This window comes from Athene noctua, chromosome 3 (assembly GCF_965140245.1).
Source record: "Athene noctua chromosome 3, bAthNoc1.hap1.1, whole genome shotgun sequence".
Classification (NCBI taxonomy): Eukaryota; Metazoa; Chordata; class Aves; order Strigiformes; family Strigidae; genus Athene; species Athene noctua.
In genome coordinates this window covers 53219847-53234953 of record NC_134039.1, presented here as the reverse complement: position 1 = coordinate 53234953, position 15107 = coordinate 53219847, and positions in this window count along the sequence as shown.

Sequence of the window (15107 nt, the reverse complement as noted above, 5' to 3'; positions counted from 1 at the left end):
GATGCTGATGTTTATGCAACCTTAGAAACATTAATTTCTTGAGGGCTGTGAAGTTCTGTCAGATTGCACCATAGTGGGCCAAAAATTGGTCCAGAAAACAGCAGGAAGAGCTGACAGAAAGAGAAAGAGAAATCACATAATCTTCATTTCCATGGGAACCCAGACTAATGTGAAGATCTTTATCCTATCAGTCCACTCTGAGTAGTGAAAATAGATAAAAGATAATATGATCGGTGGAACTGCAGGCTGTGACTTCCAGCATGTCTTTATACCCTCACACTTCACCATCTGCTGCTTGTACTGCCCAACCCGACCCTTGTCCCCATGCTAGCAAAGCTGTCCCTGTGGTCTCGCAGGGTACTAGCCTGCAGAGCAGCAGTTCTCTGGCCAGCTCTCACTCCTGCTCACTTTGTGTATGGCAGGATAGGTGGAAGCTCAACAGAGCTGTGAAGAAATGTGTTATGTGACTGAAGTGTCTAGATCCTACTTATGTTGTTGCACTGGAAGACAAAAGCTGCTAAGAAGTTTTTCAATGAGGACTATGTCAGAAATTCTCGCTGAGCTGAGGCACCCTCCCATGAATAGTACTGATGGACCACAGTTTTCATTTGATGTGATATTTTGCTTCAGATTATCTAAAAAGTTTACGTGTTTATGTTCTAAATAGTTATTACATAAGACATCCTAAATAATCCTTTCATGTTTTATCCTTTCAGCCACCTCTTTTTTCTGTACTCCAGAGGAGATGAACAACAACCTGATACCCAGGATGAAACAGGAAGTTTCTACACTATTCTATTAGTGTGCTGTCATTTTCTTCTTAGAGAGACAAGGTGAACTAGTGATTGTGCATATGCCTTCCTCTGAACAGGGATTTTGACAAAACTCTCCACAATTATCTATTCAGTAAGCAAGTGGATAAAGGTGAGGCCTGATCATGTATCTGGTTAGAAAATAGGAGCTAACTTGGTAACAGATGGATCTGTCTTGACTGATGTTTTAAAAAAATTTGTCTTCTTCCTAAACTGGTGGAAGAGGGAGTGAAGAAGATCAGACATACATCTTTCAGATAAGTGTTTATCTAGGTTAATAAAGATACTGTGTGACTCACTAGTCAGAGGTACCAAACTAAGCCACCCAACACAATGATACAATAGCATATTAAATACTGCATATGCGTGTGGGAAGAGTAATTTGAGTTGGAAATGATTTGTAGTCACTCAGGAAATCATATGTTATTGTGGATAGCTTAGTGAAAACATCTGGTACAGAGGATCAAAGGCAAATGCTATTTTGGGTTGGAGTAGAGTGCTATTGAAAGTAATATGATAATACAATATTTCAATCAATAGTGTTTGGTAGGTTGTGTTTAGTTTCAAATGTAGAGGTACAGCCAAAGAACTACATTGGAAAGATTTTCAGAGGTAGAGGTGTGGAAGAGAGAGGTGTACGTTGGGGCAACAAGGCAGCTGGACTCTCCTCCTGATACTGCTGTTGGATTGTGGGACACTTATGTCAAGGCACAGTTTGCTTATCTGGCATAATGCAGGCATCCTTGGAATTGCTTGCTTATGGCAGTGGTAGATACTTCAGCACTAGAAATCTTTACCTCAGGGCTTGATTTTTTTTCCCCACAAGCACTCAGGGGTCTTCTGGTCAGTGCTTTCATGAGACGAGGGTAGATAGTGGTCCTTAGCCTTTAAAGTTAAAGTGAAATAAGAGGGAAAAGAGAATTTAAGGAGAAAATGAGCACTGTACAGTGAACTGTAACAGACCCAGTGGAATACCTGTGCTCCTAAGTCATCCACACTTATGTAGCTGGATCAGCCAGGTTTTAAATCCCCAAATTTAAAATGTTTTGACCATGTCTGAAAACTTTTCCTTGTCCTAGGGAGAAATACTTACTGTGTACGAAAACAACACCTGATTATTTTCCTTTGATCAGTCTGTAAAGGATAAGAAAGGGCTGAAATATTCCATGTATTGTTTTTTTCCAGACTTCTGGTTCTGACACGTCTTTACCCATAAGGATCTCAGTGCATGGACTAGAACAGCAAACATTTTGATAAATTAGTTGTCTTAGCAGGGACTGATGAACTTTGTCATGAGGTAGTGGAGAATTCAAAATGAAATAAATTGGGGAAATACCATTATTAAATTTAATCTGATTGACTTCATGACAAGTAAAAAGTTCTGTGTCTAGTTAGGCAAAATCAAATGCAGAATTACCAATAAGGTGCAAGTGTTTATGTAGTTGCAAAACAAAAAAAAGGCATCATGGGTGTTATAATGTAGTACAAACCAAATAGCAGTTAGCCATACGTAGAGACAGAGTAGAAAGCACGGAGAGGCATTGCTCTTCATCTCTGCAGGTTGTAAACTAACTTGAGTGTTGAGATAGACTGCTTATCTGTTCTCCCATTCTTTGGACTTGCTGTATAAAGCTTATTCTGCTATTTTAAAGGCTGCACATGTGATGCAGGAGCATACGAGCAAGATCTGGAATAGAAAATGCAGACAAATTAGATGGAGACTAAAGGTGAGCAAAAGAGAAACTCCTGAAGGTTTATAAAACAGCCCCTGTGAAAAAGGCTGAGGAGAATACGTGATTCTTTGTGTTGAATGTTCTGTTTAGAGACAGCTGAGAGAGAAAAAATGTGTCATGGAGAGTGACCATCTTAATGCGCCACACTGAATATTTAGCTTGGGTAGTATATGCCTCAGAATTTCCTGTTGCAAAACCTGCTTCGTGTTTGATGTTGTGTGGCTGCCTAGGGCATGTGTTTCAAAAGGGCATACTTCCTTGAAATAAAATCTTGGAAGGAGGACAGCTCTGTTGCTGTTAATGAAATGACCCTTGTGTTTGCTCCCAGAGAACTGCTCTGGGGTTCTGGTTTCATAGTGTTATGCCATATTGCTGCATCAGGAAATGGACACTCTTTGGAAGGGGTTCCTCCTGAGGCGGTATCGTTAGAGACTTGGCAAACAGAGGCTGTGGGGTATTATCTTCAAAGGCTCTTCTTAGGCTCCTTTGTGCAGTGAAGTCTAATAATTCACAAGGACATGTAAAATCTAAAGGGGTCGTCTTGGCAATTACATGCTGTTTGAAGACTGTTTAGCAATAGCCTGCTCTGGAGTGACCAACCTTTCATGGCCTGGGAGCCAGGAAACAGAAGATATGGGTGGCACGAAAGGGTAATGAGTCTTAAAGTGCTCAATTTGTGATTTCATGGATGTTATAAGTATACCACATGGTAGTCGCTTGATCTTTGCTTTCTTCAACTCTCTTTAAAACATACTTATTTTTGTATGTATCCTCAAAATTCTGTTCTCACAGCAAGCTCATCAGTTGTAGTTATCCAGAGGCAGAACTATTATACAAAATGAAGCCATCTAGGATTAGTCTCTTTGTGACCGTTTTGTGCTACCCTGCAGAACCCGTAAGGCTGAAGCTCAGCACCCCTGACACATATTGCTAACTAACCTCCGGGTGCTGCAGCGGGACCCTATATCTTTACTTTCAAGTACACAAAAAGTTTTATTTTAGCAGTTCCCAGCTGCTGTAAGCCGTGGTTTCCACTGCTTTCCAGCCTGAAAGAATAATCCCCAGCTGCCCAGCCAAATACAAATACAGTGGGGAACAATGCATGCTCAGATGGCTTTCTGTGAGGCTGACCACTGCCAAGGTGCAGCACAACTGCAGGGCGCAGCAGAGGTGACAGGAGTCATGGGGCAGCAGGAACATGCTTTCCCTTAGGACTCTGCCAGATATTTGCGGTCAGAGGGACCAAGTGGCCAAGCAAAGTCAGCTTCAGGACTGTGTTACCGTAGGTTGTGCCTTTTGGGGGGGTAAAACATGGCCAGACCAGGCAGAATACTCATAGGTGGTACTGTGGAGAGGATGCACAACTTTTTTCCAGTCACATTGGGGATATATCAGTCCAAGCATCTGAAGAACATGACTGAACAAGTTCAATATGGGGGCAACAGTCACCATATAAGAAAAAAGTCCCATGTGTTGCAATGGTTGAATTTACAACTTTATTATCCACAGTGAACAAAGCCAGTGTGAGACCAATGCCACAGATACAGTGAGCTGTTATCAGGATTTTTAAAAGCAGTGGCTGCTGCACTCAGGAGTATTTCATAAAGCCAGTTGAAATTCCCCCCCATTCTTCAAATGCTTATTTATACACGGGGAATGACGGACCTCTGTTTTCAGCAGCAAGGCATACAGCTCTGAAGAATCAGATGTGAAAGTCTGCAGAGTCTGAGGCTTTCACTTATTTTTCTCAAATTCAGTCCCAGTTTCAGAATGAAAAGTGTTGAGCTAGCAGTGGCCACATTACCTGTAGGGACCTCTCCTTCTCTGCCCCAGTTTCCTGGCTTAAAGGTGCAGTGGGTCACCTTTCAGCTGGATGAAGTATCAGTGATCTTGGGCTTTGGGTGATGGGCTGATTTTGAGCCTTGAGCTGCAGATAATCAGTCATCAGTGTGGTACTTAGCCTAGTGAAGCCCAAGCTAGCCAGAGCCTTTTAACACAGCAGCAGTACAAATGTTAATAATAAATCAGTGAATGGCTGAGAGATTTGCCCTAAAAGGAAATCTCTCCAGCTCTGGGCTGTTGGTGTGCTGTTTTCCTACAAAAGAAGGCCATTTTTTCTGCTTGATGCAAGATGCCAGCTCTTGATGTCCCACTGCTCTAAATAATTAAGAACACAGAGTCCTTTCCTACAATGTGACTTAGGTCTTGTGATCTGCTATGGTCTTCTCATTTCTGATTCTGACTTTAAATGACCAGGTTTTGAATTCTATATGTGGCTGAATAAGTAGTTACTCATACATGCAACCTGATTTCATTGAATGGAGCTAGCTGAGCATGACTGCTTAGCTGCTGGCATGAAGAGCTCATGACCTGCCTGAAGTGACGATATGGTCATTTTTAGCAACAGTACATTTTCCTTCCTTTTCAGACTTTGTGCCTGTATGTTCCTGGACGCAGGAGAGAAACACAGTATCCGACGTCCCTTGTGAAACAGAGGAACTGACTAACTGAACAAGAAGGGGGGAAAGAGTCCTCAGCTGAGCGTGTCAAACCCATGAATCAAGTTGTGTTATTACCCTTTGTTTTTTCTTTAGCCAGCTTGCTCACCCAGTGATTCAAGTGAATCTTAGGAGGCAGTGGAGGGCAGTCTGACCTCTTTCAGCCCTCAAGGGATGCCACAGCACTTTTTCTAAAGCAGCAGGTGTTAATTCCAGAGCCCTGGCAAAATGTGAGTCCTGGATTACAGTCGCCATTCTTGAGCAACTACTACTGAGTCGGTAAAAGCTTTCCTTCAGTAAGAGCTGGGTGCATACCAAAGCTGGTCTCAGGATCTGACCATGGAGATCTTACCTATAATTCTTTTTGTTTTCACTTGAAAAATCTGTTTTGTGGCTGTTTTCCTGCCTGTAGTTTTGTTGTGTAGGTCTATGTTTCAGCCCAGAAATGGTAACATTTACTGGTGGCTGAAATAGCTCATCTGTTACCTCATCTGTTAAAGAGGTTAAAGAGGTGTTAGATAATGATACTTCATCAGTAAAGAGCAATTCAGGACACTTTGGATTTCATATGAAGATATATTTGTAGATGTTGATCAGATTTACTTTTGTGGGCCTAATTTGGTTATAGAAATAAGTTATAAATGATCAGAAGTATGGAAGGTAATGTAATTGTTCTGCAGAACCCCAGAGAGACTGGGAAACGAACCAGAGACAAAACTGGGAACAGAGGTATCTGGGAATTTCTTGGTAGAAGTTTCCCTTGTTATCAAATTTCCCTGTGGCCTCCACAACCAGTAGAAATCTAACTATAGAAAAGCTTATGGACAGCTGCCAGTGGATGATGCCTGGAAATCAGGAATGGGACAGCTGGTGCTTGACCTTGCTTTACATGATCCTGATTTATAAAAAAAGCTGGAAATCTCAGGGCTCCCATGACTCTGGTGGGAATCACCCTTTCCAGCCCAGTGGAACAGCCTTCTTAACAAGATCTATAAGCCACAAGTGAAATTTTCCATGTCCCCTGGAGCCTTCCCGTGCCTAGCCATTGATTCACATCCCCAATGGGAGTTTCAAAGATGTTCATTGGTGATGGCTGATTTTTTTTCCAAAACTCTCATTGGAGTCCTGGAATAAGCCCTGTGATTGCAGCTTGAGATAATCTACCTAATAGCCATAAAACAGATTCAGAAAATTACATTCACTTAAAAAATCTCAGCATATAGCCTGAGTGGCATGAGGGTTTTCAGAGGTGCATTGATAATTAAAATAATAAACATGGCACACTAACTAAAACTTGGAGGAAAAAGAGCAAGTTGTATAGGAGGTCCCCAATGGTTTAATCCAGGGCTAAGAACCAAACAAAAATTTCTAACACTCCTCTGTTGTTTTCTTCATCCTCTGCTGTTGTGGTCTGTCTTCTCAACCTAGCAAAAATAGTTCAGAAAAATGTAACAGTTCACATTAATTTCTAGAATTCCTGGGTCTTCCAGTAGAGGGAAGTATTGTTTCATTTCCTTTAGCTTTGAAAAGCTTTGACAGGGAAATAAGGCAAAAGTATAAAAAGATGATCAATATTATACAAACAAGGGTATGGAAACGGTCACATAGAGCTTAGCTCTGCAGGTACACCACACCTTCTTTCAGGAACAGACACTCGAAATAAGTGAACACATAAAAGCTTCAGGATCAGGCCCCTCATCATATAATATGCATGTGAAGGACAAAGAAACTGTGCCAAAAAAAAAAGTCCTGCAATGGAAGCTGAGGATGCAAATTAAAGTTTTGTTTGGCTATTATAAGTGCTTTCCTGGATGACAGTCTGTAGCCTAATCTTTTTCTTGTTTTCTTACTGCTGATATAGACTGTCAGCCTTTTGTTATCCAAGAGAAAGTGGGGCTGGAAGACCTGAGTAATATAGGTATTATGGCTTCCCATGGTGGCTCCACATACAGTCGGCTTGAGTTTCTGCATCATGCTGCCAGGTGCACTCATTCAGGGAGGGCCTCCTAGCTCACCTGTGCTGTCGTGTGGGTGCTGGAAGCCAGCTCAGGTGGGATCGGAGCCATCAGTTCTGAGCTCCTGGAGCAGGAGGCAGCCAGGTACAGAGGTACAGAGCCAGCTCAGGTTTGACAGCTCAGGTTCACCAGCTCCTGGTGCTGTGCTCTGGGGCTGTGGACATACAGCTTCCATCTGGCTCAGTGGAAGCAGAGCTGTGCCTGACCCAAATGAACCTGATTTGGATGGCTCAGCCATACTAAAAACATTAGGGCCAGAGTATAGACTTGGACAGCGGATCTTACTTGTTCACACACTCCTTGGTATGATTTTTCCCTATGCCAATTAATTCTCTTGCAGACCAAGGTGGAGCAGGACAGTTTGGAGACCATGAGCTGGAGGCAGCATGGTCATAGCCATCTTGCTCAGAGATGGAAGCAAATTTGTCCATATGGACATGAGCTATATGGTACTGCTCAGATGCATTTTCTGTGCTAGCTTAGCCATAGCCATGCTGCCCTGTGTAGAGCCAGGTTTAGTATTTCTGTCCTGGGAGGTGTTATCTGCAGAGGAGATGATCTGCTGACTGGTAAAGGAGAGCAGACTGAATGGATGGTGCTGCTGAGGGTAAGCCTGGTCGCAGAGTCACTCTGCTCCCAGCATGACTGTACCTTATGTGGCTTCACTTTTTTCAGGTGCTGGTGTCAGAGTGAGCCCCAGCAGCACAGGCTGCAGCACTGGCCTGGTGCCCTGGGTAAGCATTCAGGGGGTGAACTGCTCAGGGATCCCTTCTTCTCCCCATCTACAAGGTTATTAGTATCTCCTTCAAACTTACCCTAGGATGCAGCTCATGGAAGGTCTCAGTGGTGCCTGAGTGAATCCTCTCTCCTGTGGGACAAATGAGATGATCCTGCTTGGGTTTTGAATAATTTCTTCCAGTATTATGCTTGCTGTGATGAGCTTAGTCTTAGTTCCTTAGAAGTTCAGTTCCATTTGCAATTTTTTTTCCCAGCTGCCATTTTCCCATTGAAGGCAAAGATGAGATTTTAGTGCACTTGAATGTGATTGCTTCATGCTCTTTCTTGCTACTTATGACAGCAGTAATTAAAACTATAATGATAGAAATTTTGAATTTATGGACCACCACATTTGTGGTTTTTTTTCCTACCCATAAATCCTAACTAAATTTTTTGTTGTTGTTTGTTTTTTCTTGAAAACAGTCAGATAAAAGCTGTCTTCTCCCTATAGTGTCAACATAGACACACCTGCTCCCTCCCAGTTCAATGGTATATTAACCTAGTGAATGGCCTGGCATTTCCTCAGTTATAACTGGGCAAAACATCTTTTTTTTCCATTATATTGTGGGAACTTTGTCATTTTAAAGTCAGCTTTGTTTCTGCCACCCCACCTCTGCTGACTGCCTGATGCCTCAGGAATTATGTGAAATTATCCTGGATGCAGCAGCTCATTGCATCTTCCTCAAAACATGAGTCAAAAGGTTTGACAGACAGCATCCACCACTCTCTTCACAGTGGCATAGGGCAGCAGTGACTGTGTATGATCTGTCACCATACCCAGACTCTTATTCAATCAGTTTGAAGGTGATGCTTTAAGGGACAGGGGTGGGTACAGCAGAAATTCCTCCTCAGCTTGTTTGTGGTAGTTGTGAGGATTAGTATGTCATATTCTGCAGGAACTAAAGAACTTGATACATTTTTTACACAGGCATGAGCAATTTGTACTTGGTACTGGTGAGGCCGCCCCTCGATTCCTGTGTTCAGTTTTGGGCCCCTCACTACAAAAAGGACATTGAATGACTCGAGCGTGTCCAGAGAAGGGCAACGAAGCTGGTGCAGGGTCTGGAGCACAGGTCGTACGGGGAGCGGCTGAGGGAACTGGGGGTGTTTAGTCTGGAGAAGAGGAGGCTGAGGGGAGACCTCATCGCCCTCTACAGCTCCCTGAAAGGAGGTTGCAGAGAGCTGGGGATGAGCCTCTTTAACCAAATAGTAAGTGATAGCACAAGAGGTAATGGCCTCAAATTGCACCAGGGAAGGTTTAGACTAGATGTCAGGAAGTATTTCTTTACAGAACGGGTTGTTGGGCGTTGGAATGGGCTGCCCAGGGAGGTGGTGGAGTCCCCATTCCTGGAGGTGTTTAAGAGTTGGGTTGATTTAGCACTGAGGGATGTGGTGTAGTTGGGAACTCTCAGTGTTAGGATAATGGTTGGACTGGGTGATCTTCAAGGTCTTTTCCAACCTAGATGATTCTGTGATTCTGTAATTAGGAAACAGCAATGTGGAGATTATTCGAAAATGCTCATTTATCTTGTGCACATTTTGTGTTACTGAGTGCAGAGCTGTTTGACATTGCCAGAAATGTCAGAGAAATTTTCTTTCCTCATAAAGAGAATCATATGCGAGAATAAGCAGTTCTGTTGGTTACAATAGACAGATTAGTTCAGAGAACAGGTATCAGTTGATTTGTTTTAGCATCAGCTTTACTCATAACCTGAAAGTTAAAGGGTATCAGGTAGCTGCCTTCAGTGACCCTGCATAGGATGATGGACAGGCACATGTTCACTGGAGAAGGAGCTTCCTCGTTTGAAATATCACTTGCCCTTTGTGATGTTACTGCCCTTTGTTGGAAATGCAGCCCCCACAGCAGGGCCACTGGAAGGGACATGCTCATCCATAGTTTCAGAGCGCAACCAGCCTGCTGGGCTCAAGCCACTCCGGTGACCTCTGGAAAGGTTGTCTGGGAACTGCTAGGTGCAAGCAAGACCAGGGTGGGTGATCCTAACGGCCGGCAAGCAGTCAGCGATTGCTGTGGCTAGGTTCACTTCTCTCCCCTCTTGTGGAAATATTTAATGTCTGACTGTTAGAAGTTTATGTTTTATTGCTAATGCTGAAAACTCTTGTCAGAGATACGTGGCTGGATGCTTTCTTCAGGCAGAAGTGCCAGTGGGATAGTCCACAGGCACTGGTTGGGGCGAGTGTCTGGCTGTTTCTGATTCCTTTGGCTAAAGGCTGTTGCTGGGGCTAACAGTTCATGTGGAGGCATGCCAGCAAGCAGTGCCTATTAGGAAAGGGCATTTAATACAAAAAAAGATCTAATCAGTGCCTAATAAACAGACATCTTGCCTTGTGTCAACAATACACTGTTCACACAGTTACAGCTTCCTCCAACTCTGTGACCTCTGTGATATGTAGCTTTGCCCAGAAATCTTTAAAATAGCCACCCACATAGACTGGTTGTCTTAAAAATTACGTTGTTCTAGGCTGAGGCGCATCAGTGTGATGAGACACTGAAAAAGAAAATGCAAAATACATTTCCTTATGTTGCGTAAATCTCAGGACTGGATTAATGAGCTTTCTGCTGTCAGGTTGTACCCCTACCTTCAATTCTGCCTATCCTCTGATAAGGTTATAACTATGGACAGATATGCCAGAGAGCAGCTGCCAAACACTCTTTCTGATGATGGGACAAAATTTCAGCTCCTCCTCCTCCTCCTCATCCTCCTCCTCCTACTACTTCTATCTTACATTTTTGATTTCTGATTGGGATTTTACCTCACTAAGGTTAAAATCTATTTGAACTTTGGATGTAACTGAGTAGAATGCTTTCAAAAGACACCTTAATATTATCAGTAGATCAGTGAAAACTGAATGCAAATGTATCATTTGATATTCAATTCTCTGTGTGCAGGATAAATGTAAATATAAGGTGATTTTAACTCAGAAGCTAGAAATGTTGCACATTTTGTTCAGTATGTCAGGTGCCTGATGTGGTGTTTTGTGTTTCTGATTTCAATGAATATCAGAGAACAATGACACCCCAGAAAAAAGCCCGGAGGATTATGCTGTAACTGATATTTTATACAGGGGTGACAGACATGATGGAATAAAGCCATGTTTAGAGTTAACCTGTATTAGTGTTTGTCTGATTTTCTTCAATTAAAAGATAATATATGGGGATCCTTAAAACAGAAGAAGGGAAATTATTTCAGGAACGTTTAATATGTTCCTTCTTGTGATTTGGTTGCCATTTGTCTATGGGTGCATGTGAATTTTTCTACGTGTTTTACTAGAGTGACTTCTGCCAGCTGGTACTAGGTATATGGTATATCAAGTCTGCATGCCTTAGCAGAGATGATCTAACTCTCTGGGCAAGCAGTTAACTCCATGTTTACTTCTTCCTGTGCATTGTAATAGGAAGGCCTGGATTTTTATGAATACATTTGTTATTTAGTTAGTTGTTGATGGTTTCAGTCAGATGCTGGATTTCTCAGACGCTATTTCCTGTCACTTGTTTCAGCCTCAAGCGACCAGTAATTCATGCAATATATGGTGTGTTGGCCATCTCTATCTCATGGGATTGTGCCTGCTCTTTCATTGGCGAGTTGAAACTTCTCGTGAAGGCTCAAATGAGTCCCTCAAGGATTGGACCTTCGTGCAAACGTATATTAGTGTGGGTGTTGCTATAGTGACGTGTGTTTGTGTATCATCCATCACAGATTCCATGTCTCCCCAAAGCAGCAGCAATCATTCTGGTGAATTCATTTGCACATTGGCACTCTCCAGGTCATCTCCTTCCATGAGAATTGTCATGAGCAAAGTATTTTTGTGTTCAGGAATGAGGAGAGCAGAGCACATGGCTGATCTTTAAGCAGATGTTGCAGAAAAGTTAGTATTTTCTTAGTTCCCCACCTTCTGCACTCCAAGTGAAAGAGAGAAGTTTTCGTATGTCCCATTCAAAGTGGGGTGGAACCCATGATTCTGGTGAATATTTGTCCCTTGTCTTCTGTTCACCACTTTCAGCATGGCTATACACCAATGTGAATGTACTAGTAAAGTTACCAGAGCAAATAAAAAAATTCTTCATTGTTCCTTAAGGGGACAGATCTAACTAGTGATTTTTTAATACCTTGTGATTTTTACAATAGATGCTAAAATACAATGTTTAGATAGCTGTAGTAGCCAGCATAGACCTCTGGTGTGAACACTAGCAAATATCAAAGGATGAAGATAGGCAGGATATAAGAATCAAAGAAGGAGTAGTTTCTCGTGCTCAGATGAAATCTTAGCACATGGAAACTGGGAGCACAAAAGCAACAGGTCTTCTTCACGTGTGCTAAATGTCATATTACAGAAGGCTAAAAGGGCCTCTCTCCCATCTCCTCCCCAGTTACTCAGTAATAATGTTTAAAAATTCTGAAATTCTTTCCATTTCACTGTCCTTTGTTGTTTTTCTCACAAACAGGTTTGCAGGAAAGCTATTTTTACCTTTTGGGAGGGGAATCTGGACTACAACGAGCAGTTTCTAGTTGGGGCTCTCAGAGAGAGAAAGATGTTCTGGGAGCTGCTGATGAGGCTGGAGTGTGTGGCACAGTCTTCTGTGACAGGAGAAGTGGGTATGGACTTTTGGGGTGACCTGCTACTAGTTTCAAATGCTTGCTTGTGCAACTTGGGGTTTTTGGTGTCCAACAGGGCAAAAAAGTTGCCTATCTGTTTTCTGATTAAAGAAGAGAAAATGCTGTGTCTGGCTTGATGGTGCCAGAAGGCAATGCTCAGCGTGCAATGCCCTGCAGGCCCTCTTCTCCTGGGGTTCACATTTTATTGCTAGTACCCTTACACTGCTTAGTTTATATTGTTCACTGATTGTGGGATGTATGGTTAATAGAAAAAACGAAAGTGAAACTGAAAAAAATTTCCTTTGGCACAGAAAAAATCCAGTTTGACTGCAGGAGACTTTTCTTATTCTCATTCTAGTAGCTTTCTTCCCAGTGTTTACCATGATAACCAATCAAAATATTCTATCAGACTGTGCTAAGTATTGTAAAAAACTTTTTCACATGGGCACACAGCTGTGAGGTTTTTCTCTGAGTTGGCATTGAATCTGGAAGTTGCTGGCTAAGGACTTTGGCACTTAGTTGACTCCAGTGTTTTAGCAAAGCTTCCCTTCTACCGAATAAGTAACCTAGCCCTCTGGTAGCTGTTGTGCTTCAAAGCAGCCGGAGAACAGATGGAGCTGGTATTAACTGCATGCTCCCGACTTCTGAAGTTAAGGATGTGATCCCTTTGCTGTTGGTGGCATTGTTTATGGGAGGGAAATGGTTTTGGTCCCATCAAGAGAATGCCAGTGATACCCTCATTTTTTTTTTTTTTTTTTTTTTACAGAAATATTGAGCTTGTAGCTTGTCCTTGTCTTTTGTACCTGAAGCCAGGTAAAATATGCCCATTTAACCAAAATGTCTGTTCATGACTCTGGTAGAGTGTGTAAGAAAATGAGTTATCCCTGACTAGGTTGCCTGACTCACCTCACAATGAATGCTGTTAGACTGAATTCAATTTGGTGTATCTCACACAGTACTATGAGGTCTTGGGCATTGGAGACAATTTCAGGGAAACTTGCTTTCTGAGTAATCTTGTCTTTGATTTCCCAATAGCTTCTAGGAACATAGTTGCTTTAATTGCCTACTCTTGCTTTAGCTGCATATTGGGCAGATGTTTACACAGCTCGATATGGGTGAGGTTAGTAGCAGTATTCAGTGTCTTGAAGACTCTTCATGAGCAATATAAGGAACCACATTCCCTACAACAGCTTAAGGTATGACGTAAGATTTCTTGGAGAAAATAATGGGGAATATAATTTCCTGTTGAGCCTGTATCTGCCCAGTTACTCACAAGTGTAAAAGCAGGGGTAATTCAAATGTTTGTTTTCTTTGAGGCTGGATTTAAAAAAAAGGTCTGAATGGCATTTTGCAGAATGTTAAAACAATGAACTGTAGAGTACAAAAGCACTATTAAGAGCAAAGGGGTGTATTAAGACAGCCCAGGCCTCATCAGAAGATTTATATCAGTTCATTGCAGGTTCCAGATATATGTAACTTTATCACTCTGTAGCTGAAGGAGGGAAACAGGTGGCTCCTAACCCCTGCAACAGGGCTTTGAGTACATAAGTAGGGCAACTATTTCTGTCCATTAGTGATATATTAGGCTGAAGTGCCTCTGAATGGTGAGGAGATGTTGCAAGCCAAGGGGAGACCACCAAGTGACCTGTAGGAAAGAGTAATTGAGGTGGGTGTGTGAAAAGGTGTCTTGTCTGCCTCAGCAGCTGCTGCTTTGCGGGGACATTCAGAAATGTTTTGTGCTACGTCCTCTTAAGTTTGCTCAGGATGGACCAAGTTAAAGGCGAGGATTCAAAGGAGAAGTGTCAATCTTAGTGTGAGCATTTGTATTAGCTCATGCACATGAAGCTGTTTGTTTTATTAGTTTGACCATGGCAGTCTTGAAACTAGAGTCAATTGCTTGAGCTGCTTGTGTAAAAGTTAAACCCAAACATCTCAGAGAGAAGGGTGGGAAGGGTTGGGTTCTCTGTGGTGGAAAAGGCAAAAGTTTCACCTTGGTCAGAGAGGGAAAAGGAGGTTGATGCTGATGGCATGCAGCCGTTGCTTCCTGCATGGGCCCTCCTTTTGGGAAAAACAGCTAGGTAATAATTTATGTGTAGACAATCTGTTACTGAAGACAGGTAGTTTTCCCAGGCATTAAGATAAATGTGCTAGGAGAGGCGCATGCTGCATGTAAAGGTGAATGAATGCTGTGAACACTTTCCATTTGAGCATGTGGAACTTGAAACATCCACTTCAAAGTGTCCTGGAGAGCTGTGGCCAAGTGAGCATCCTTTTATGTTTAGCTTTGCTTCTGCTGGGTGATCAACACCTTCTGTTTCATTGTTAGTAACAGAAAAAGGTCTCTATCTCATATTATGTAGCAAAATTAGGACGGGGCATAGATTTCCAAAGCTATTTATCATTATATGATGCACTGGGTTTAGAACTCGACTCAGCAGGTGGGCAGGGGGACTTAGGCTCCGTATGAAATAACTCCTTTCACTGTTATGCTTTGATAATGAAGGCAGCAGCTCTGCAGCACTGTGAATGCCTCCTGACACCTCAGCGTCCAGAGGGTACTGAGGTATCAGCGGTGTCTCTTGTGTAGCTGGAAACAGCAGCTCTTCACAGGTTTTAGTGGTTGTGAGACCAGTTAGCACAGCTTTTTTTGTTTGTTTGT